This window comes from Schistocerca piceifrons, chromosome 1, assembly GCF_021461385.2.
Source record: "Schistocerca piceifrons isolate TAMUIC-IGC-003096 chromosome 1, iqSchPice1.1, whole genome shotgun sequence".
Classification (NCBI taxonomy): domain Eukaryota; kingdom Metazoa; phylum Arthropoda; class Insecta; order Orthoptera; family Acrididae; genus Schistocerca; species Schistocerca piceifrons.
In genome coordinates this window covers 787,898,976-787,924,813 of record NC_060138.1, presented here as the reverse complement: position 1 = coordinate 787,924,813, position 25,838 = coordinate 787,898,976, and the positions used below count along the sequence as shown (strand labels likewise).

At 42.4% G+C, this 25,838-nt stretch overlaps 1 protein-coding gene across 3 annotated transcripts in view; it reads right to left on the bottom strand.

Moving 5' to 3' along the window:
* The window catches only part of LOC124713025 (glutamine synthetase 2 cytoplasmic), a 414,124-nt gene that overhangs the window by 193,342 nt on the left and 194,944 nt on the right, over positions 1–25,838 (bottom strand). The window contains exon 1 of one of the 3 annotated variants that reach the window (XM_047242918.1): positions 5,534–5,607. The exons of 1 other annotated variant lie outside the window; for it this stretch is intronic. The gene's annotated coding sequence lies outside the window, so the exon portion shown is untranslated. Of the gene's footprint in view, positions 1–5,089; positions 5,499–5,533; positions 5,608–25,838 lie in introns of those variants that run through there. One more of the 3 variants, XM_047242919.1, reaches the window with a different exon arrangement.

Sequence of the window (25,838 nt, the reverse complement as noted above, 5' to 3'; positions counted from 1 at the left end):
GAAAAATCATGACCTATCAATTATGGCGTATTAGCAGTCGTTTTCGTCACTTCGTGGGATGTGACGAGGTGTGGCATTGGTAAGTTTTTGGTAGTGGATTGAAAACAGTGGAATTCCGAGAGGTTTTCCAACAGAAGCTCTCACAGGCAGTTGTGACACGAGTAACCCGCTTTGAGTGTCTCTTAAGTCAGTACTACAAAAGTGCTTAGTGAAGGCCGCCTCGTCAGAATGTTGCAGGAGGAATGAGTAAAGTTATTTTCAGATATACTAACAATCCACATAGGATTCTTGTTCACTGAATTGCAGTGTCACTGTGACTGTGTTCCGAAGGTTATACAAGTGCCATAGGAGGACATGGTTCCTTTTAGTCTTGAAAATTAGCTGGGTAATTTTTAATTGTATGAATTTAATTAAATTTTTACTTCGTTGATAATGAAATTTCAACTCTATTGGTACACAGGAGTGTGAATGATTATTAACTTAACAGTTGTACAATTGTGTTGGAACTGTCTAAGCACATAATCGATTGCAGTCTTTTCGACGTGTTGACCTTGGGCGTAGTCGAGTTACTCGTTTTATCTGGCTATGCCTCTGTGATGTGGAAAAAAATATGAGAGGTCACTGGTTTGAACCACGGGAATTATGAAGACGAAAAAAGCTGCAGTGGTAGACACGTGTAGATAGACACAAAATAGTCCGTGGAAGACTACTTCCAGAGTTTTACAAACTAGCTTTAAGTATCTAGCAACGCACTACAAAAGTATTGCGAAGACAAGTTTAGTTTAATTATAGCATGCACAGAGGTGTTTAAGCAATCTCCCCGTGCGAGTGGAATGAGAAGAAGACTTAATTGATATAACGTGAGGTCTCATCTATCACGCACTTCACAGTGGTCTGCATAGTATGGATGTAGATAGGAGAGGAAAGGTGAAGTGTGGGTAGTAAATACTGGTTATTGAAACGAAGGGCCTTCTCACGTCTAGTCCGAGTGAGCTGTAGATATATCCACATCATAGGAAAAATTGTTTCAGGATGTACAGAGAAACATGTGAACGTAGTACTCTCACTGTCTTTGATTAGAAAACAGTATGAAAGAGGCTTCAACATCAAACGAAACACTGATACCAATATCATTTTTCGCATGCTGGCGGGGCTATAAATCCTTTGAACATACACACACACACACACACACACACACACACACACACACACACAGTACTTCTGTCCGGAATCAATAAATACTTCCGACTTTTCCTTTCTTGTTTGTTCTGAGTGAATTTATATTTTCAATATTGACATTTTTCTCTATGGCAGGTTGAATTTCTGTGTTCTTTCTTAAAATTACCTCATATGCCACATCCCTCTTTGCCTTATCGTGATAGGCTTTCGATTTAACGCTGTTGAAACGAAGGTAGCATTCGTATCCTCTGAGAGACTTTTTCTACAATTTACTGTTTATTTGGTTCATATCGGTCACATAATGTTGTTGAGGAGATCGCATCACAACTTATGTTTGCTCGTACAATTATGCACGTTATCGATATACACGATCAAGCATCTGTTATTTGTGATGCTTACATGACTGAAAATGAATCATGCGTCAAGGAGGTTTAATAATATTAATGCTTACACAAACTTATTCTCCAGATGCTCTAGTAAGCTTGCACAGAGAGCTCGACTATGTAAGATTGGAATTACGTGTGTGTGGGTGCCTCAATACAAACACTTTGGTAGAAAAAAATGACTCAAATCGTGGTGACAGTGCCGAGGTCTGCTTCCTTGCGTTGTTCTTAGAATAACGGACACTCAGACATTACTTAAGTAGTGTAAATTATGCCAAACGTTTCTTTCTGTATTTTTACTGCCCATATGAATACCAATGCCACATATGAATGGGATGGCTGAATGATTTCCACACACAGTTCTCGCCTCGTACTCACATTAGAACAAAACAAAAAATCAAAAACCAAACAAAAAATGCCCTTATCTGCAACAAAAATAGAAATCTAGACATCGTCACATGTGTTCACTGCTCTTTTTAACCGATAATTGCTTCGTTATAGGAGACGTTAAGTGGCAGCAGAAAACAAAGCTGCGATTTTTCAGACCTTGATAGCCTGACAGCTGACGGTCAACTTGGCAGACGTCCTGTCTGCGCGCGCTGGCCGAGACCTTGCCACCAACAGTCTTATCTGGCTGGCTAGCTGTGTACAGACCTCAGTATCAGAACATAACTGCGTCACTTTCCGCAGCACGCTACATGCATGCTAAGAAGGCCGCCTCTCCCACCATAGCGGTGGACCTCACGATTTCCAGTCACGATATGTGAGAACGTGAAACAAACTACAGCACAATGCAAATAATATGCTCCAGCAAAAGTGCAACGTTCGGCAGTATTTTGTTAACGCGGAGCGTTTCTTTGAAATACTTGCTATACTATTTTCCTCCTTAAGTATACGCCTCAAGATTTTAGCGACAAACATTGATACCTTTCGCGTAACACGGAATTGGAAAAATACACTTCCCGTGATTTGACTAACCTGTTTCTTGGAGTGTATGTGGAATACTCTTCGCGCTTTGTAGCCTGCGAATGGGCAACATCGGAATCCAAATGAAGAATAACTAGCTCTTATGCTCTCAAATTTCGATCAAAAATGAAATTCGCTGCTTAGAACTCATTAAATTTACCTTTGGACCTCTATTCACTTGCTGAATAAAAACCACCTGAATATATTTTATGGAGGGGAGCGTCGCATTACTACTAGTGCCCTAGTCTTTGCACGCTAGTGGCTGGGTGTAACAGTATCTGAAATGTCACAGCAGGACGCTGTCACTCAGCCAGACGAATCTATCTGGATGGAAATCAGACTGTGAAACTATCTGCTATTCTATGGCAAATCATAATATTTTCATCTGCCGGAGCGCTTATTGCTTCCTCAAATCTTGTATACAATACGATACTTCATGCAATATTGTGAAGTCGGGTTCTTTATTTCGTCAGAAAGTTAAAGTCGCACATCATCAAGTTTCCAAATAATGGTAATTTCAGTGTAGCCATCAATGAACCTAAACAGGAAGGTAAAAAAAGAAGAAGAAGAAGAAGAAGAAGAAGAAAGAAAAAAAACAACGGAGGCGATACTAGTGGCAACTGGTGATTTGCTATGCCGAATTATGTTTTTCTGCCAAGGCGACTTGTAAGAAAGAGTAATAGTTTAAAATTATAGCAAGTAGGCGTGGTATGAAAGATCAGAGTTCCTAATTTTGCTTTCACTTGCGACCCAGAACCTAGCAGCTATCAGAACCAAGAGATGCGAGATTTTAAACTGTACAACTGAGTGCACAGAGTTTAGGTGTACAAATAAAAGGAGATGTGACGGGAAAGATATTGTGTACCTGTTTATTTACTGTACGTGAGACATATTCATAAACTAAAGTTCTGTTGTATCTGAATTCACTAGGATTGATTATTTAAGTCTATACTTTCAATGTCTCTACAGTTATTATTACGCAGAAAATATCTAGAAATAAAGCCTAGGAAAAAATTCTGTCCCGATAAAGAACCTAAACCGAGACTCCGCTAGAGACTGTCTACTGATTTTACTTATAAAGAAAGAACTATGAGCTTTGTGTGGTGAACCTCGATCAAAATACGATGATTCACTTTGTGATTTAGTTGCGCTTAATGTAATAGCAAAGCCACTCTGAAAATATACCATACTGAAGTACATAAATCATAACAGACACCGCCCTTTGCATTTTTTAAGTTTATGTGCAATGTATAGACATAATATTCACGAAAATAATATAAAGTAATAGAATATAGCTTATGCTGCCTCCCAGTTTTTTTGATTTATAACGAAAAGTGCGATACATATGGAACGGACGTAGATCTTAGGTTACGCTGCACATCAGTCTCTTCTCACAACATTTATCTCGTATTCACATACGCTGCCTTCGGCATCTCACGGCCTAACTGTGACCCTCGAACCTAAAGTATATCTTAGGCTACGCTACAGACAAATCACTACATCCAGCATTAATATTTTTTGACTGGGGGGAAGGGGGAGGGGTCGGAGGTGAAATGCAGTTCACATTGTAACCACAGTTCTGTACAAATTAAGAAAAAGATTAAATCCAGTATAGACTGACGACTCTGCTAAATTTGTTTTACCGGGGCAGTCCTTGCCAATGAACACAGACGAAAACAAAAAAATGGTTCAAATGGCTCTGAGCACTATGGGACTTAACTCCTGAGGTCATCAGTCTCCTAGAACTTACAACTACTTAAACCTAACTAACCTAAGGACATCACACACATCCATGCCCGAGGCAGGAATCGAACCTGCGACCGTAGCAGTCGCGCGGTTCCAGACTGGAGCGGCTAGAACCGCTCGGCCACTGCGCCCGGCCAGACGAAAACGTAACGATTCAGTTCTGGATTTAGTTGCGTTTCTGTGAAAAGTAAACGAATTCTGAAGTATACTATGTCGAAGTAGACAAAACACTGCCGACACATTTTCAGCACTATGCAATTTTTGCAGGTTGTTGCAGTGGGCAGTACTGTGAACACGTTTTCTCATTGCGAATACGCGGACGCGTGCATTTCTAATCGGCGGCACTCGGGTGATTCGGGCACAAAGCAGGTCGCGCGGAAGTCACTGACCGGGGAGGTGAGAGCGAAAGTGAGAAGCCCGGCTGCTGGGGCGCCACCGCGTCCCACTTATGCGGCTGCCCGCTCTCAGCTGATAGCGGCGCGTCCGGCCAAGTCTGTAAACACGACGCCGCGCCGCGCGGACAAAGGACCGACGCGGGATTTAAAAAAAGGAAAGCCGGCGCCGCGCCGCAGGGCGCGTGTCTGACACACTTCTGTACACGTGCTGGTGGCCATCCGCAGCTAAGTCTCTACGTGAAATACACAAAATCAGTGCATGCGTACCAAATCTGCGACTACCGTGTTAGTACTTGCTAAGTAATTACAGGGTGGGTGGATGCAGGTTCCGAGGTTGCTACGATACGGGAATATGCGTCGTGGAGTGTCACACACCTGAACACCAAAGCAGGAAAGAAACCAACCAAAAAACCCACTCACCTTACTGACGCGTCCGGTGCCAAACTGAGAAATTTCCACACTAATCTGTCTTTCTGCGAGAAAACAAGTGGCGATCAAACTCCTAGCTCTCTGACGTAGCAGCGACTGCGGACAGCTTTCCTGCTCGGAGCAGCCAACGCTAAGCGGCGGTGTGCGGTCAGCTCCGAAGCATCTGTTGCACTGACGAGTGTGTTCGGCGAAGCGGCTTTTGTAAACACTTCCGAGACATTCACGCGCCGCTGAACGGGTGCCAGCAGTCGTAAACTTGGCGAGAGACTGCGGAATCGCGCAGGAGCGACGCGGAAAAGTACTCGCTCGACGGGCGCTGTGTTGCTCCCGGTATCCAGGACAGGGGCGAGCTGTTTGTAAATACTCGCGCTGGCAGGCAGATGCAGAAAGAGAGAGAGGAAAGGAAAACGAACGCAAGCGTGACGCGAGACTCACCGCCGTCAGCTGCAGCAGGCCAGCGTGAAGAGGGCGCGAGGAGGGTCCGCGCGCGAATACGGCGCGCGCACGCCCCCGCCGCTTTATATAGCAGTGCGGGCGCCGGTTGCGCGCGCATCAGCTGGCGGCTCAGCTGATCGCGGAAGGCGACCATTACTCACTTTGCGGCCGCTGATACCCTTCCTGCTTTGCCGCCAATGAAAAGTGCACGCCGCCCTCTCGTCTACAGCCCGTGCTCGGCGCACGCCAACTCGCCGAGGGCGGACCACAGGCGCCAGCCGGCCCCTCTGTTTATGCTACGTGCCAAACACGGCAGACACCTGAGCACACAAGGTGGCTAGGGATGACAGTTATCGCTGAAACAACCGGTTTTCGGTTACAGAGGGTTTTTTCAGCACCAGTTTAACCCGAGTGTTAAAACTACTCAATATAACCGGCTTCTGAAATAACCAAATTTCAATTGTTTACTTCTATTATTTCTTGTAATAAACGAAGAAATCGAACAAACATCGAAAAATTTTGACTCACTCAGTTTCGAGATACGTAGAACGAAAGTAATAAATTAAATAGGCAAATAAAAGAGAACTCACTTTCTCTATCGTTAGGTGCTTTACTCGAAAGTTATAAGTGGTTCAAAACTACAGAAAACCACCAGTATTCGCCTATTCGATCATATCGCTTTTCGGGCATTACGGATAATCAGTGTGAAAACTCAGGGTCAAGAACTGTATACTGGATGATCAAAAAGTCAGTATAAATTTGAAAACTTAGTAAACCACGGAATAATGTAGATAGAGAAGTAAAAATTGACACCCATGCTTGGAATGACAAGGGGTTTTATTAGAACAACAACAACAAAAAAAGTATTGTTAGAGGCGTGAAAGATCTCTTGCGCACGTCATTTGGTGATGATCGTGTGCTCAGCCGCCACTTTCGTCATGCTTGGCCACCCACGTCCCCGGACCTCAGTCCTTGCGATTATTGGCTTCGGGGTTACCTGAAGTCGCAAGTGTATCGTGATCAACCGACATCTTTACGGATGCTGAAAGACAACATCCGACGCCAATGCCTCACGATAACTCTGGACATGCTTTACAGTGCTGTTCACAACATTATTTCTCGACTACAGCCGTTGTTGGGGAATGATAGTGGATATATTGAGCATTTCCTGTAAATAACATCATCTTTGCTTTGCCTTACTTTGTTATGCTAATTATTGCTATTCTGATTAGATGAAGCGCCACCTGTCGGACATTTTTTGAACTTTTGATTTTTTTTTGGTTCTAATAAAACCCCATGTCATTCCAAGCATTTGTGTCAATTCTTACCTCTCTATCTAAATTATTCCGTGATTTATTCAGTTTTCAAATTTATATCTCCGCGATATCCTTTCTTCCAGGAGTCTTAGTTCTGCAAATATCACAGGGAAATCCCCCCCCCCCCCCCCCGCCCCCCACACCGGCTAGCCGTACGGTCTAATGCACTACTGCCCGAGCGGGAAGGCTTGCCGGTTCCCGGCACGAATCCACCCGGCGGATTAGTGTCGAAGTCCGGTGTGCCGGTCAGCCTGTGGATGGTTTTTAAGGAGGTTTTCCATCTGCTCAGGCGAATGCGGGTTGGTTCCCCTCATTCCGCCTCAGTCACACTATGTCGGCGATTGCTGCACAAGCACTATCTCCACGTACGCGTACAACATAATTACTCTACCACGCAAACATTGGGATTACACTCGTCTGGAATGAGACATTCCCGGGGGAGAGGGAGGGGTACATACATACGTCACAGGGGAGCTTCTGTGAAGTTTGGAAGGTAGGAGGTGAGGTAGTGGCGAACGTAAAGGTATGAAGCTGGATCTTGAGGCTTGCTTGTGTATCTCAGCCAGTAGAGCACTTTCCTGCGAAAGACGAAGGTCCCGAGTTCGAGTCTTGGTCCGGCCACACTTTTAATCCGCCATAATGTTTCATATCATCACACACTGCGCTGCCGAGTGAAAAGTTCGTTTTCTGTTTCTCGTGCTAGTTTGTCCGTTTTCAAGGCTACAAACAAATAAAGGCATATTACACAGACACAGGCAGCAGATCAGTTACTTTCTATTTCTGTTGTATACTATGAATGAATCGTCGTTAAGTTTTTAATTTGTTGCTATTAATTACTGTTACCTTCCTCTTCTATTATTTCATACAAATAGCAGGCAAATATTTAATAATGTAAAGCAAATGAAGCGTTGTGCTTCATTGCTGCGTCGCTTCGTAACGATATCTTCAAACTAGAGTTAGTGCTATTGTGGTAAACAACAGATGTATGGCGAAGACAGCAAGAAATTACTGTAAAGACCAGATGGGGGCAAGTCTTGCACATAGCACGCACACGCGTATCTTCAGCCACGACACACGACAAGAGGGACGATCCTATTACCGCCTGATGATAGTTCTGGGCGTACCTTCACGCTACCTTATAAAGTAGTTAAAGTCCTAAAATCTAAAAGAAACCGACGTTTCGACCTTGGTACAGCGGTTTTCGTCAGGGCTTAAATATTTTATATGATGATGCGGTAGAACAGCCAAAAGGATTTCAAAGAGGCAGACATCGGCAGCGGAAGCCTACGTATTAACATCAGGACTGATGGTAAAATCTTCCGAGTTTTTACGCCACGTCACGTCGCTCTTCAAACTCTTCAATACACGACGTTTCCGTCCCTCTGCTGGAAGATGCCGTAAGACTCCTGAAGGTCCCAACAGAGAGACCGAAACGTCTGGTATCGGAGAAGTTTGTTCCGACTTTTTACTTCTTTGGCAACGGACAATGTGGACTTTATGTGTAAATTATCTTGTTTTGCAGCACACAGCCTATTTTCATATTAGTTTTCCACGCAAGTGTGTTTGTTGTTTACAGAAGACTCTTGAAAAACAGAGCAGATGGTTCGAAACGCTGGTGGAGAAATTTGAATAGCCTTTTTTTTCCTTTTTTCAATCTTGTTGCTTCCATGACGCAGGATAACAAGGACTTCAGCTGTAAATTGTTTTATTTTGGAGCACAGAGGATTTTTCCACTCAGCTATGTTTATTTTTTGCTTTATTTGGCAGTTGATTTCAAAATCTTTTATTACATTATTTTCATATACTTAGGTGCGTCTCTTTTTATTTATTATTGCTTGGAATTGCTTTACCCGCCACCTCAGATTTAATGTGGATCGTATTTCTACATAGCCCCAGAAAATTGTATACAACTGTAATTAAACATTCGCTTCAAGATCTGTAGTGTAATTTAAACATTTTCAGTAACTGGTGAAATTAAATTTAAAGCTAAAAAAGAGAACTTAGTCGCAGTTTGCTATTAAGTTTTAAATCAGTCAATGGCCGCAAAATTATCTAGCGGTTACATATTTAGTACAGTACAATAGCCCACTAAAATTTTTTGGCGGATAGCTACGTCAAAACTTGCTGGAAGTCAACTTTTCATTGAGTCTCCTACTGGAAGACTCAGGTAGGATTCTCAATTAAATGGCGACTCGCAGGACGTTTTGACGTAGCTATCGGCCAACAAATTTTTTGGGCTACTGATAATCGCTATACAGACGAAATCGGTATAGTTAATAATTTTGTGAGAAATAACTGAAATAAAACTTTATAATGAAAAATTATGTGCTCAATGACGCTCTTAACCATAAACATTGCAAATACGAGCAAGTTAGACACAGTCACTAGAATGAAATACACCTACATATTTTTGCTGTACCACTGCGTCCTCTAATGCTGACTTCAAAATGTTCGAATGTGTGTGAATTCCTAAGGGACCAAACTGCGGAGGTCATCGGTCCCTAGACTTACCCACTACTAAAACTTACGCTAATGCTGCCTTAAACCATATGTGTGGTACAACAGAAAGATACACCTGCACCCGCATTTCGATAACTTGTGTCTAATTAGCAGAAGATGATGCCACAAAAAGCTTCGAAATCGACTGCAAATCAAGCAAAGAATAAACCCAGCAGAATGCGAAATTTATACGAAAATTGCCTGTGCAGTTCGAAACGAACTTTTAAGGAGGGGTATTACGCGGCCCAATAACTCAGAAGAATATTCCACCAATCACAACACCCACGCAAGCTTGCTGACTAGTAATACTAGGACTCTTCGACTACCGGCGTCATTTTTTATTGTTCCATAACTCTTCGTTCTAGACTTCCGTAGGTCACCAGCCTCATTGCCTATTTTCCATTTTGCTGAGGTACGCCAGACGAAAGATTAATTTCTGTTATTGTTCGAGTACAGAAAATTCTTTAATTTCTTAACCCTGACCTCCTCCTACGATTATCCTACGTTTTCCGTACACTTGGCATCCACACTAGTAATCCGACGCGTAATAGACACACACACACACACACACACACACACACACACACACACACACACACATATATATATATATATATATATATATATATATACGTAACCATTGTCCATCTCAAGACATAGGTTCTCCGGTTCCTAGCCCATGTTTCCCGGAAGCTCGGTTGAGGACAACCTCATCATTCCGTTTCTTCTGAAAGGGAAACGGACTCTTCAAATTCATACCTACTCTCTCTTTTACCAGTGTCATACCTACTCCTCATCTCACCCTCAAAATCTACAAATTTCCTCCACTTTTACAGTCTTACTCCCTGGTCCTTCTTGGACAGTTCGTCTGCCACAAATACCAGCAATAATCGTGACATCAGAAACAATTGTACTGAAATGCAGGAGGATCTGCAGCGAATTGATGCATGGTGCAGGGAATGGCAATTGAATCTCAATGTAGACAAGTGTAGTGTTCTGCGAATACATAGAAAGATAGATCCATTATCATTTAGCTACAAAATAACAGGTCAGCAACTGGAAGCAGTTAATTCCATAAATTATCTGGGAGTACGCATTAGAAGTGATTTAAAATGGAATGATCATATAAAGTTGATCGTCGGTAAAGCAGATGCCAGACTGAGATTCATCGGAAGAATCCTTACGAAATGCAATCCGAAAACAAAGGAAGTAGGTTACAGTACACTTGTTCGCCCACTGCTTGAATACTGCTCACCGGTGTGGGAGCCGTGCCAGATGGGGTTGATAGAAGAGATAGAGAAGATCCAACGGAGAGCAGCGCGCTTCGTTACAGGATCATTTAGCAATCGCGAAAGCGTTACGGAGATGATACATAAACTCCTGTGGAAGACTCTACAGGAGAGACGCTCAGTAGCTCGGTACGGGCTTTTGTTGAAGTTTCGAGAACATACCTTCACCAAAGAGTCAAGCAGTATATTGCTCCCTCCTACGTATATCTTGCGAAGAGACCATGAGGATAAAATCACAGAGATTAGAGCCCACACAGAAGCATACCGACAATCCTTCTTTCCACGAACAATACGAGACTGGAATAGAAGGGAGAACCGATAGGGGTACTCAAGGTACCCTCCGCCACACACCGTCAGGTGGCTTGCGGAGTATGGATGTAGATGTAGATGTAGAACTAAACAAATGTTTTAGTATGTAATGAACAGCAATGGATTTTTTTACATAAAAAGAGCTATCTTATACCAAATTTTATGACAGGTATATTTAAATACCTTACAGTAGCTTAAACATTCTTAAGTAAGTTTCAGACACTTTAGCTGAAGAGTGAGTGTAAATTTTTTTCGCTGATAACAATATGACCTGAGGCAATGAAATTAAAGTAAAAGAAATAAATCTTTGAGACAGTGCACTGACGCTTCTGGCCTTATAGCTCCTGTCTCCTACACTCGATACGCACATATCGTACTCTGTTCCACCCATCCACAACCACAAGTGTTGTTCAGCTTGCCGGTGACGTCTTCTGTACAACAGATTCATCCAGAATATCCACATCAAAGATCATCATCAAGAGCATTATAAATATCGCGTCACTCACGATGAACAGCTAGCATCCACATCTGCATTGCCACGCCTCTGTCATCAACAAATAATAATAATTTATTATGATATTTCATCCTGTTTTCTCATCGTTTTAACTGTTGAAAAACATTGTGGTTTTGCGTGCGGCTTATTTGGCTAAGAAATGTCACCCAGTGCTCAGTTGGAAAACGAATAGAGATGTCAAGGGGCTGCGCTTTGTAACCATACCGTTTTGTATTTGGTTGAGGACTTAAACACCACTTTCCTGAGGTAGGAAAGGAAGATTAACTGTGCACGCCCGTGTGTGTGTGTGTGTGTGTGTGTGTGTGTGTGTGTGTGTCTGTGTGTGTGTGTGTGTGTGTGTGTGTGTACAATGGCCGTTTGAAACATGAACGTCTCACCGACCGCTACTACCATATGTTCACGTACAGGCAGTGCGCGTGTGGTTGAGCACGTGATCCGATCCCTGCACGATCTGTAAAGGCTTAACGATGCATCTGTGCGTGCGGCCAAGTGTGACTAATTTTTTTGTCCGGTGAGTTTATATGATTTTCTCCCTCACACAGGTGGGTCAAAAAGAAAAGAAACATATACGAGAGAAAAACATAGCTTAGAATTAAATAGTCGCAAAATGGCCGTGAGAAGCTGCAACTCCTGCATGATATCACAGACTCATACATGGTGGCCAAAATAAAACTACAGGAAAAGAGAAAATGTGGCTTTAATTTCGTGTCAACGACTTATTTCGTGCAATTGTTCCTTACTAAATTCGTATTTTTTTTTCGACGTGTAAGCGTTGTCAATTTTCTTAAAGGTCACTTTATGATAAATTTCCTTCCCGAAAAAGCGGTTTTATAGAAAATAATTTTCCGGATACGGAGGAAAGCGAATCTGCTTCCGACCGCTTCCATTAGTTCAGTACCTTTACAGTCACGAAGTGATACTGACTCCAAAGTTTCCTGTTGGACGTTCCTTTAAACTGAAGCAGTATGGCCGCGATCCTTATCGACGAAACACTCTTCGATGTTTTCATTTCTCCTCTGGCGTGAACTGAGTGGTTTAAATTCCCGTTAACGCCAATTACGCAAGCCTGGACTTACGCCACAATAGTCGATTCCGTAAAAACAAGATTCAGTTGTACAGTTAGCTCTAAAGTTAGGTGTGAGCTACCTAAACTTATTTCTGTCTCATATCATAATGATGTTATTCTAACATGATTATTTTTTGCGCTGATATGACGCACATCAACATTTTCAACATTGTTTTTTCTGTTAGTTAGCTAACAGTAACTGGAATACTAGAAAACTAAGACCCTATATTTAAATTACAATTCCATCGGATTTTGGCACACAATTATTAATACGTGCCTGTACTGTGCTAAGCAGTTCGTTTATCAAATGGTTCAAATGGCTCTGAGCACTATGGGACTCAACTTCTGAGGTCATCAGTCCCCTAGAACTTAGAACTACTTAAACCTAACCCAAGGACATCACTCTCATCCGTGCCCGAGGCAGGATTCGAACCAGCGACCGCAGCGGTCTCGCGGCTCCAGACTGCAGCGCCCAGAGCCGGCCGGAGTGGCCGAGCGGTTAAAGGCGCTACAGTCTGGAACCGCACGACCGCTACGGTCGCAGGTTCGAACCCTGCCTCGGGCATGGATGTGTGTGATGTCCTTGGGTTAGTTAGGTTTACGTAGTTCTAAGTTCTAGGGGACTTATGACCACAGCAGTTGAGTCCCATAGTGCTCAGAGCCATTTGCAGCGCCCAGAACCGCACGGCCACTCCGGCCGGCAGTTCGTTTATCAGCAGATACTGTTGCTGTTTTCTGAAGTGAACCATCACAGATAATAATGTTAGCCCTGCAGCTGTATGGAATTTTTATCGCTGATTCAAGCTAATGTATGATTCATGGTTATTTTCATAGTACAAAAGTCCAATAAATTTTGATTATGTACATACAAATATTAATGTATTGCAGAGCGATATAGCTCCCTTGACCTAAAAACAAATCACCTATCAACTATATTTATATAGGTAATACGGAAGTGACTGTTTGCTGTAGGCCGGCGGGTACTTTTTACAATTATTGGTGATTTTGTGCCCCTATACGCACTGAGCGAGATAAAGAAAGGCTGCTTTCATGTCTACGCGCGGAATATGAGGTGGTGGAAGCAGAATCGTTCTACTAAATGCGAGGGCAACGTTTCTTTATTACGAAACTATATAAATTTATATTCCATAATATTTCGGACGCTCATCCGGAACAGCAATACTTCCTCTATGATTTTGTTCATCGCTGTTATTCAGGGGGCCGCGGTGCGTAATCTTTTAACAAAACGAAAAATCTGTCGCCAGCTGCGCAAAATTTTTAATTTCTTTTTGCCGGTTTTAACAGATTAAACTGCCATGTTCGGAAATTTAACACGGGCTTAAATCATAGGTGAATCGACATCAAATAAGGATCGGACGATGAAAACGTCCTTCATTAAAGAAACAATAAACAGCGTAATGATTTTTGAGCAGCTGGCGACTGATTTTTTTATTTTCATTAAAAGAATGCACCCTCTTCCTATATTACGGCTGTTACGTTTTCCGTCATCTCCAAGGCGAGTAGGAGACTGGGTTCTGAGTATCCACGCGGCCCTCTTTATAAGCTGAAATGCTAAAACCACGTGATTCAAAGATAGAGCTTGGAGTAAAATGCGCATGCGTCATAGATAAGAGAGCGCCGACGCAACAACGCCAGCCATAGATCAAACTTACACGTCTAACTTGTAAAAAAAAAAAATGTAATGAGCCAGAGCTTGTTAGTCCACAGAATTTGTAATTTATGTGGTTAGTTATTACAGTGGATGGCTCACATAGCAATAGCAGGCAGCGAACAATCAAAATAAAAGCTCGTATGCGGGAGCAGACGTGAAATGAGAGGTTTAAATGATTTATTCCAGATGGAAGCCCACGTCTGTGTTGAGCAGGTAGTCTCTCAGCTGTGTTTTCATAGGTGCGTTGATCACCGAACCCCGATGCGGCTCTCAACAGAGCCTTGATTTTTCCCTAATTCATGGAACAACCAGTGGACATACAGTTTTCAACAATTACAGATTTGTTGGACTGTAGAGGGTTGTTGTACCGTTGGTGTTCGATGCACCGATCTTGCATGGTGCGTGTTCATTGTCAGTATGGCTTTTACCTCACTGACAAGAAGTTTCGTTGATATCTGCCTTTCCTGAAAGCAGATCGTCTTTCACAGATTCCAGAAGAACTCCCTCTTGGCAAATGAGCGGAAGGTCACATCCACCTTATACTTTTTCACGATACCTCCTGGTCTCCTTTGGTTGTTCTAGTATTTTCGCTTGCAGATCCCTTTTAATCTGATATCTCGTATATCCAGTTTTCCTGAACACCTATTCCAGGTATACCAATTCATCCTGTGGACTATCAGCGTCAGACAATACATAGGAGTCATGAACTAAAGTTCTAAATACGCTCCGAGTTTACGAAGGATGATGGTAATAGGACGCCTGCAAGGGTATGGGTGGAATTAACATACACGCAATGTCCTAAAAATGCATCCTCTTTACGCCGAACTAATACATTCAGTAATGGTAGACTACCATTCATCTCCCACTTCACGATAAATCCGAATTTTCAGTAATGGTGTTAAGATGCTCAAATCACACCACCAGTTTATGGAAATCAAACTGTCATTGTGTGGTTGATGTATCTCCAGAACACTGTCGGTTAAAAAACTGCAGAGGCGAACGCCTCTTTTTCAAAGTCCCCCGTAATTAGATTAGATTTTTTCCAAAAACACCGCAACAAATTGTGTATACCATTAGCAAGTATTTCGGCAGTTGTAAATGCTATCTCTAGAGAATAGAAAAACGTGTTGTTTTCCATCCCTGCTTAGCGAGATGGTGCAATGGTTACCAGAGTGGAGAGACATTCGCTAAGAGAGGGCTCCCAATCCTTGTCCATTTATTTTAATTTTCTGCGGTCTTCTTAAGTTAATACAGGGCGAATTTCTATCTCATCCATGTTATTTCTTAGCTTATGCTCCGTCTCTAAGGACCTCGTCGTCTGTGGGACAAACTCTACCTTCCTTCGCATACGACTTACCGTTCTCTATGGTTCAGCTCTCAGCAATGTGATGGTAGAAGACTTTAACACGTTAAGACATGCGCCTTTTCTATTGATTCTTGTTGTGTATACGGCAATGTGTCTTTGCTCCTTGGCCCACATAGTAATCGTTGGAGTTCATCCACTGTCTGCTCCTATAGTATTCCTGACCAGCAATTATTCTGCCAGCTCTCCTAGAGATTTAATCTACTTGTATGACGTAATTGTGTTGATGTCGTCAGTGGTTAGTGTTGGCTGACGGGATGGATGAAAATTAACTGATGATTCCGAGAGTGCAGGTTAAATTATCTAATGAGACACGACTGAGAATGTACTGGTGATTGTCAAACTATTGCGAAAGTCTGATGATAAGACCGTATTTATTATTGGAAATGATCAGATCACAGATAAGACGCACTACTCGCGTGTAATGAACCAAGGAGGCGAATATTAAGCACATTCAGGCGATTCCCCATGCCACCGAGTTCGAACTAAACAGCAATGCTGTTACTGTTACCTCCACTGCGGAAGCACAATCATACCTCATTGCGCTGCTTGACTTAAAAGGCAGGATGCCCACTGTGATACAGTTCATTTTGTATCCACGATGACGTTTTGGAGCTACTGGCAGCTAGCAACTCGATGACGAGTCTCCTAAGATCACAGACCAGCTACTTCGAAACTTTTCTGGTTTGAAATGCTAACGTTTCAATAGTAAAATTACTCCTGGTCATCCGCTGTCGTCGCTGTGGGGCTTAACGCTATCCTCTAATTCGACAAAGAGCAGACACACCAAGCTTCAAGCACAGTAAAATTTCAAAACAAACCGTGTGTTAATTAACAAAGAATGGTACATAGGTGAAACTGTAGTTTCCTTCCCCAAAGAAACGTCTCTATTCTCTGCGTCATTCGAGATACTGTGATAGAGTAGTATCGCCTAAGATGCTTCTTATCATATCAAATAGCAAGAATGTACTTCCATCGCCGGCTGTTGTGGCCGAGCGGTTCTAGGCGCTTCAGTCTGGAACCGCGCGATCGCTACGGTTGCAGGTTAGAATCCTGCCTCGGGCATGGATGTGTAGTTAGGTCTAAATAGTTCAAAGTCTACGGGACTGATGACCTCACATGTTAAGTCCCGTAGTGCTCAGAGCCATTTTGTATTTCCATCTTTGCAGTCGTCCAGTATGATGCAGTTACTTCATAAAGATACTCTGACAATCAAACAATGAAAGGAAAAACACAATGAAACTGACCAAGAAGTGTAATTTATATGTGTAAGAGGCCACGTAGGAATGATACGCAATGAGCATTCAATGAACATTCCACAAACACTTGATTTCAAACTATCATGCATTTAAATTAACAGTATCGTTGAAACGGTCCTTTCAAGAATGGGAAAACATGTGAAATCAACCAAAATTATAAGATGCAAAAGTAAACGTAAGTATGTATTGAACTGGGGACCTCGAAATGACGGAGAAGCTCCGTCCCTGCCGTAGCCCTCAGTGGTTCACAGCCCCACAACAGGCTGCAGCAGTCCACTCACCCCACCGCCGCCCCAAACCGAACCCACGGTTATTGTGCGGTTTGGCCCCCAATTGACCCCCCCCCCCCCCAATACTCTTACAGTATTACGTAATTACTTCTCGCCTATTCTCATATTTTATTTGTGGCAGATGATGGTTGTAATTAGTACTAACCCTAACTGATGACATTCGAATCTAAAGCATAACGCCGGTGTGCACGAGGAAAGCCATGATACATTGCGCGGTCGTTTATATTCCCTACATTTGTCTGGCAGAGTAACCGTAAAGAGGCATGCATGTTCGTTACTATACCGTGCACCGAAAAACACGTAACACAGTCATATTTTGTTGCTCGTTAACATGTTATAAAACGCATAAAATTTTATCTCCTGCACGCTGGATTACATTACCAAAATCCATCGATAATCCATCGATACATCATTTCTCTCGCTGCAGCAGCAATCTGAGCTATATAGTTTCATGATTCATTTTTTAAAAAATTGTTTCTAGGTTGTATATAGTTGCCAGATCATGTGGGAACCTGTTATTATGCTGCACTCCGAATTTCATGAAAGGTACGATCCATTCAAGAATGGGAAAACATGTGAAATCAATCTAAATTATAAGATGCAAAAGTAAACGTATGTATGTACTGAACTGAGGACCTAGAAACGACGAAGAAGCTCCGTCCCCGCGTTAGCCCTCCGATCTTTTTAATTTTTTCGTCAGCAGGTTTCTAATTAGTTTGATGCGTCCCGCCACATCTCCCATGCCAATGTCTTCGTCTACAGTTTTTGCTCTCTACCACTCCCCGTAGTACCGTTGGAGTTGTTATTTCTTAATATTTTCAAGCGTTATGGCCCTTCTATTAATTAATGCTTTTTGTATACACCTTTCTTCGTCGATGCTGCGAAGAATCTCAGTCTATTAGTCTATTTAATGGAGAGTATCTATATGTAGAATCTGAAATGCTTAAATTGTCTTCTTTTCCTATTTTCTCGCACTCTATGAGTGCCTTCCAGTATGTTAAATGGGGAGTATCTCAAGCGAAATTATATTTCCTTACATTCAGAACGTTAACCGAAAATTGCGGAGCTATGACCCAAACAGTAGAAAGTATGGTGGGGAACAAATTTTAAAGTTTAACGTTTCGTAAACAGAAGAGACTGGGAAGGGAATCTGGTGTGCGGTCGTATATAATGCATAATTCACCGATCGCCTAAAATGGTTTATATAACCTACGAATCGCCTAGGCTGGCGTAGTAACTGGGAATTTAACCTTGCTCCACCACAGAGTCACTGTTTTAGCTATGACGCCACTGTGAGCGAGGAACACTGACACACAAACCAGCGATAGTATTCTGTACCAACTCAAACAGCAACACGCCCGCCCCCGAGGGCGTAAGATGAAATGTATTTGTTCATTGGAACGAAGAGGGGCGGAAAATTCACGCCAGTGTGTGCCCGTAGTGACACGTCGCGACAACTCAAAATCTGTACCAGACCGGGACTCTAACCCGGATTTCATGCTTATCGCGAGCTGGTGCCTCTATCATTAGGCTATCTGAATACTTCTCCAGGTCTGACTCATCCTTTCATTGTGACGGATGTTTTCACCTATGGTTACAGAACACATCCGTGTGCTCGGGAGCTGCCTCTTTAAATTACTGCTCGAGATCTATGCTGAAAAGTGGGGGTAATGTCGACTTCCGTAAAGTCCCTGGAACAGTTACTAGCGTTTAATGTCTCGCCGACGGCACGGTCATTAGCGTCAGAATCAAACTGGGCGCGATGAGGGACTGCAAGCTGCAACACAGGGATAACACCGTGTAGTAAGGAGGCGTGGCTCGTGCAAAGAAAGACATGTCATAGGAAAAGAAATATGCACACACTGTGTTCTGTTGTGGGAACAGCCAGCGTTATATTTGTGGGTGTCCTCTGGTACTGTGCTAACACGTGAGAGGGCGCCAAATAGTTCTCTGCCATGCCGGTCATATGTCTGTCGCCCTGCAGTGTCGTCACACCCAGTGGTCAACTGCGTGTTTTTCGAAGTTTCTGCAGTATTTCAGCTGCAATGGAATTCTGCAGATGGGACGGCAATAAGGTTACTGTTCGGCCGTCCTGCTTAAGATTCCCTATTTAACTTCAACCAAATGACGGAATGATTTTTTCGTGAACTTTAACGACGATGATTTCGTGCTCAGTCATTGTGTAGTTTAGTTAGTGCTCCATCTCCGGCAAGTTCCACATCAACAAGACCTACTCAAAGTAGATTTGAGTATCGTGTAAATGTGAATACTCCCCATGTAAATGGTCGATGTGAAAAAGAACTTATAGTTTTTTAAACCAGCCACGGAGTTCTACGTCAGAATTAGAGGTAACGGACATCATCCATTGAACATTGAAATGTTTAAACCACAACCTTCCTTTCCTTTGGTTTGTCTTTCGTCATTTGAAACCAAAAAGTTATTTATATTATTTATTTACTGGCTTTAGCTAATAAAACAGTGAAGCCAGTGTCTTCGACTATTATTGGTACAGTAAACATAAGTTATAACACTGGTTGAGTGCGATACACTTATCGCAGTGCCATAGTACAGGGATGTGTTCAGACGTGAAGTTACATTAGCAACAGCAATTAGTGTAATTCCTTTACATTCAAATTTAAGAGGGCTGATATTTGAAGAGTGTCAGATCATTTACTATTTTATAAAACAATGTTTGCGAGAGACAAGCAAGAAGATAAAGTTTTGACAGTGGTGTTATTGTCTCCAAGCATTAAAATGGGTAATATAGTCTGTAACTCTTTTACGACGGAAAGAGTCAATTCTCTGGCGCCCCTAACAATATATCGACTAAAGATGGTAACGTAATATCATTATATTGGAAATATGGAAATTTCGAATAAGAAATATCGATATTTATTCATAAGAGTATACTGGTGATGTATCGATGATATACATACATTTCCTCGATGTTTTGGGCTTTCATAATTCTACTTTCTATCTACATTTATTGGGTAATGAATGTAAGTAACCACTCTTTTTCGCGCATCTTGTTCAATAAATTTTACAAAACAGAGATTCATTATTTATAATATCAGACTGCTATATGACACGTAATATAGAAGATAATCTTCTGTTGTTAAATTTATAATGCGCACAGTAAACACTAGTAATCATTTGAGACAAGAGCGAAAAAGGCACGAACTGTAAAAGGAGACAATCTAAAAAGTGCACCGGGTTCGGGGACGATTTGGAAAAACAAATTCTACATGATGGAACAATTTTTGGCTTCGTCACACGCTGTAAGCAGTACTGATATTTCTACGCCTATTTCTCCATCTATGTTTCCTGCTATTGAACTGGAACTGTTAAAGAAAAGAGTTTTCCGTAAACGGAGTGTAAGACAGGGGACTGTCTGTCACCGTAGTATGGCAATTCCACCACTAACCTATTTTCTCCAGTGAATGTTTGCAAATTCTCCAAAATTAAACGAGGCAACCAGATCGAAAACTCATCTTGTAAAAGAATTTGACAAGAGGTTTAAGTACAAAAAATGGGTCAAATGGCTCTGAGCACTATGGGACTATGACATCTGTGGTCATCAGTTCAAATGGTTCAAATGGCTCTGAGCACTATGGGACGCAACTGCTGAGGTCATTAGTCCCCTAGGACTTAGAACTAATTAAACCTAACTAACCTAAGGACATCACAAACATCCATGCCCGAGGCAGGATTCGAACCTGCGACCGTAGCGGTCTTGCGGTTCCAGACTGCAGCGCCTTTAACCGCACGGCCACTTCGGCCGGCTGGTCATCAGTCCCCTAGAACTTAGAACTAATTAAACCTAACTAACCTAAGGACAGCACACACATCCATGCCCGAGGCTGGATTCGAACCTGCGGCATTAGCGGTCACGCGGTTCCATACTGTAGCGCCTAGAACCGCACGGCCACACCGGCCGGCGTTTAAGTACAGTGAGCGCTCACATTTAATTGTTATGCATGTGTTTTTGGTGTCAAGGTCATAAAAAAATCTTCTTTTGGGTCCAAATTCATTACGAAAAACTTTAAAATAAATAAAAAATTTCATTGCGACTTCTGTACCATCAAAGAGTCATTTTCTGTATCTGTCAAAAGGCTATTAGCAAGAAAAATTTATCTTTGAACTTACTGTCTCAAACATATTGGAGCTAAGCATACTTCTCGTTAGTGTAAATAACGATAAATATTAATAGTGCTGATTTCCCAATACTATTCACAATTTAGAAGAACTATTTGCTCCAAGACTCGAAATTATTTAAATCCGGTGTAACCTTATTTTCAAAAAAATGAATGTCGTAGTTTTCAACCATAAAAATTATACAAATCTCCTGCAACAACTTGTTTGCAAATAAAAACCCACGTACCTTTAATACAACAAATTTAAATAGTAATGGTTCGGCTTTTTTTCACATAAGTCTCACTCGTTTTTATATATCGAACCTCCTGTGTATTGAAAATATCGATATCTTATTAATAAAATTCTATGCAGTGGACGCTACAAAGGGCGTCACTGAGCACAAGCAATCATATTTCTTCAGTGTTTCTATCCACTTTTATTATTTGCATTTGTTTCTCTTCTAAGTCATACACGGTTTCAGAATTGTCAGATAAAGTTATCTGCAAGATGATGTGTGCATAAAGCCGCGTATCGACGCATTATCTGCGATAGGGTTTTCCCTTACGATAACATCAAATATGCTTCACTGGTGAAAGCAAACTATTCGATCAGCTTTAAGTTAGTACTTCTTCTTATCACATAAGTTATTTGATTGCATCGTAAGCTGTCCCAATTGCACATGTTGAAATATCAACACTACCCCTTTCATGGGTACCACGTCTCGGTATTGAACAGTCAAAGTTCTTGGATTTTCCAAGCTAAACACAGATTAAACCGACAGTGCAGTGACTCGTGATGGTCTTCGTCAACATCTGGCCCATTCTGTCGTATAAGTGAGGATCAGTAGTGTCAACAACGCTTTAAAACCGTGATGTTAACTACATTTTACTGCAGTAGCTAGTGCTGTATTGGAAATGGCTATGTCAAAGCTGAGCTGGGAAGGTAAGGGAATTAGAATTAATGGAAGAAGGCTTACCAACTTGAGATTTGCTGATGATATTGCCTTACTGGCCAAAGACTTCGCAGAGCTCCAAAACTTAGTAACAGATCTTGCATCGGAATGTCAGCTGGTTGGCTTGAACATGAACCTTTCCAAAACAAAAGTAATATCCAACAAATGGGTCCCAGCTGGAGATGTGAAAGTCAAGGACAGTCTACTAGAAGAGGTCAGTGAATATGTCTACCTTGGCCAGATTATAAATATGAAGGGAGACATAAGGCCAGAAATCTATCGACGCATCAAGCTTGGCTGGCAAACATTTGGGAAGAATTCAAAAGTATTCAGATCAAAAATGCCAGTAAATCTGAAGAAAGCAGTATTTGATCAATGCATTCTTCCTGTGATGACATATGGCTGCGAGACATGGACACTGAACTCATTCACAAAGGGAAACTTAGGACAGCACAGAGGGCCATGGAGAGATCAATGCTGGGCTATACAAGAAAGGACAGGAAAAGGGCAGATGACATCCAGTCTGTGACAAAGGTTAATGACATCTTAGAGAGTAGGTTCCTTGAAATGGCAGTGGACTGGCCACGTTGCAAGAAGAAAAGACAACAGATGGACGAAGCTAGTACTGGAGTGGAGTCCGAGAGAGCACCGGAGGCCTAGAGGAAGACCACCAGACAGATGGGACAAAGACATCAAGAAGATAGCTGGTAACACCTGGCAGAGAACTGCCCAAGACCGTCCCACTTGGAGAAGACTTCTGAAAGCCTACCTGAATCCACGACTCCAAGAGGCCACATCATCTAATGACTGAATTGGCTGATGATGATGATGATGATGATGAGCTAGTGCTGTGTTGGCAGCTACACTCTGATAAAACAAATCTTATAAATGGCAAGCCATATACGAGTTGCATTCAAGTTCTAAGGCCTCCGATTTTTTTTCTCCGGACTGGAAAGAAATAGAAACATGCGCATTATTTTAAAATGAGGCCGCGTTCATTGCCAATACGTCCCAGAGATGGCAGCACCGTAAGGCAGATGGAATTTTACCGCCAGTGGCGAGAATGAGAACTGTTTTAAATACTTAAAATGGCGACGTTTTCCTTACTTGAACAGCGTGCAATCATTCGTTTTCTGATTTTGCGTGGTGTGAAACCAATTGAAATTCATCGACAGTTGAAGGAGACATGTGGTGATGGAGTTATGGATGTGTCGAAAGTGCATTCGTGGGTGCGACAGTTTAATGAAGGCAGAACATCGTGTGACAACAAACCGAAACAACCTCGGGCTCGCACAAGCCGGTCTGACGACATGATCGAGAAAGTGGAGAGAATTGTTTTGGGGGATCGCCGAATGATTGTTGAACAGATCGCCTCCGGAGTTGGCATTTCTGTGGGTTCTGTGCACACAATCCTGCATGACGACCTGAAAATGCGAAAAGTGTCATCCAGGTGGGTGCCACGAATGCTGACGGACGACCACATGGCTGCCTGTGTGGCATGTTGCCAAGCAATGTTGACGCGCAATGACAGCATGAATGGGACTTTCTTTTCGTCGGTTGTGATAATGGATGAGACGTGGATGCCATTTTTCAATCCAGAAACAAAGCGCCAGTCAGCTCAATGGAAGCACACAGATGCACTGCCACCAAAAAAATTTCGGGTAACTGCCAGTGCTTAAAAAATGATGGTGTCCATGTTCTGGGACAGCGAGGACATAATCCTTACCCATTGCATTCCAAAGGGCACTACGGTAACAGGTGCATTCTACGAAAATGTTTTGAAGAACAAATCCTGCACTGCAACAAAAACGTCCGGGAAGGGCTGCGCATGTGCTGTTTCACCAAGACAACGCACCCGCACATCGAGCTAACGTTACGCAACAGTTTCTTCGTGATAACAACTTTGAAGTGATTCCTCATGCTCCCTACTCACCTGACCTGGCTCCTAGTGACTTTTGGCTTTTTCCAACAATGAAAGACACTCTCCGTGGCCGCACATTCACCAGCCGTGCTGCTATTGCCTCAGCGATTTTCCAGTGGTCACAACAGACTCCTAAAGAAGCCTTCGCCGCTGCCATGGAATCATGGCGTCAGCGTTGTGAAAAATGTGTACGTCTGCAGGGCGATTACGTCGAGAAGTAACGCCAGTTTCATCGATTTCGGGTGAGTAGTTAATTAGAAAAAAAATCGGAGGCCTTAGAACTTGAATGCACCTCGTACATTATCTAACAGCACGCTGAATCGAATTGTAGATCAATCGCTGTAGCACGTGGACATTTTTATGGAATTGAAGAAATAGTTCGCAGTGTTATTTGAAGTACTATTTTTATCTGAGGAATTGTAGTTGTAATTGTTGTCTATCGGCGAAATTGCCGTTTTTACACTACACCACGAATTATCTGAAAAATGTAAACCCTATATCAAGGAAGAAAATGTTGCGTTTTGTCAGGTCTACGTTCACATTTAACGTGTGACGCTGACAGATTTCTACATCTACATGATTACTCTGCTATGCACAGTAAAGTGCCTGACAGAGGGTTCAATGAACCACCTTCAAGCTGTCTCTCTACCGTTCCACTCCCGAACGGCGCGGGGGGAAAACGAGCACTTAATTTTTTCTGTGCGAGCCCTGACTTCTCTTATTTTATCGTGATGATCAGTTCTCCCTATGTAGTTGGGTACCAACAGAATGTTTTCGCATTGGGAGGAGAAAACTGGTGATTGAAATTTCACCACAAGATAACGTCGCAACGAAAAACGCCTTTGTTTTAATGATTGCCACTCCAATACACGTGTCATGCCTGTGACACTATCTCCCTATTTCACGATAATACAAAACGAGCTGCCCTTCTTTGTACTTTTTCGATGTCATCCGTCAGTCCCACATGATGCGGATCCCTCAGCGCACAGCAATACTCCAGAATAGGGCGGACAAGCGTAGTGTGAGCAGTCTCTTTGGTAGACTTGTTGCACCTTCTAAGTGTTCTACCAATGAATGGCATTCTTTGGTTTGCTCTACCCACAATATTATCTATGTGATCGTACCAATTTAGGTTATTTGTAATTGTAATCCCTAAGTATTTAGTTGAATTTACAACCCTTAGATTTGTGTGACTTACTGCGTAATCCAAAATGCTTTATTCAGGGTCAATTGCCACTTTTCGCACCATAAAGATATCTTATCTAAATCATTTTGCAAGTCGTTTTGATCATCTGATGACTTTACAAGACGGTCAATGACAGCATCATCTGCAAACAATCTAAGATGACTACTCAGATTGTGTCCTATGTCGTTAATATAGATGAGGAACAACAGAGGACCTATAACACTTCCTTGGGGAACGCATGATATTACTACTGTTTTACTCGATGACTTTCCGTGTATTACTACGAACTGACAACGAATTAGCGACGTTCTGCAGTTACAGTGAAAACGGCGAATGGTAGGGCAAATCATGGTATCCCTTGAATGAACACAATTTATTTTATGTTGAACCATATTTAGTATGTAGTAGAAGCGATATTCCTCACGGATTGGATATCTCTGGTTGGAGCTCTACAGGACTGAATTATTTGCAGAGGAGATTAGTGTAATTTACACCCGCCTACGTAGCCGACGTCACTAACGCACGCCTGTGCAGT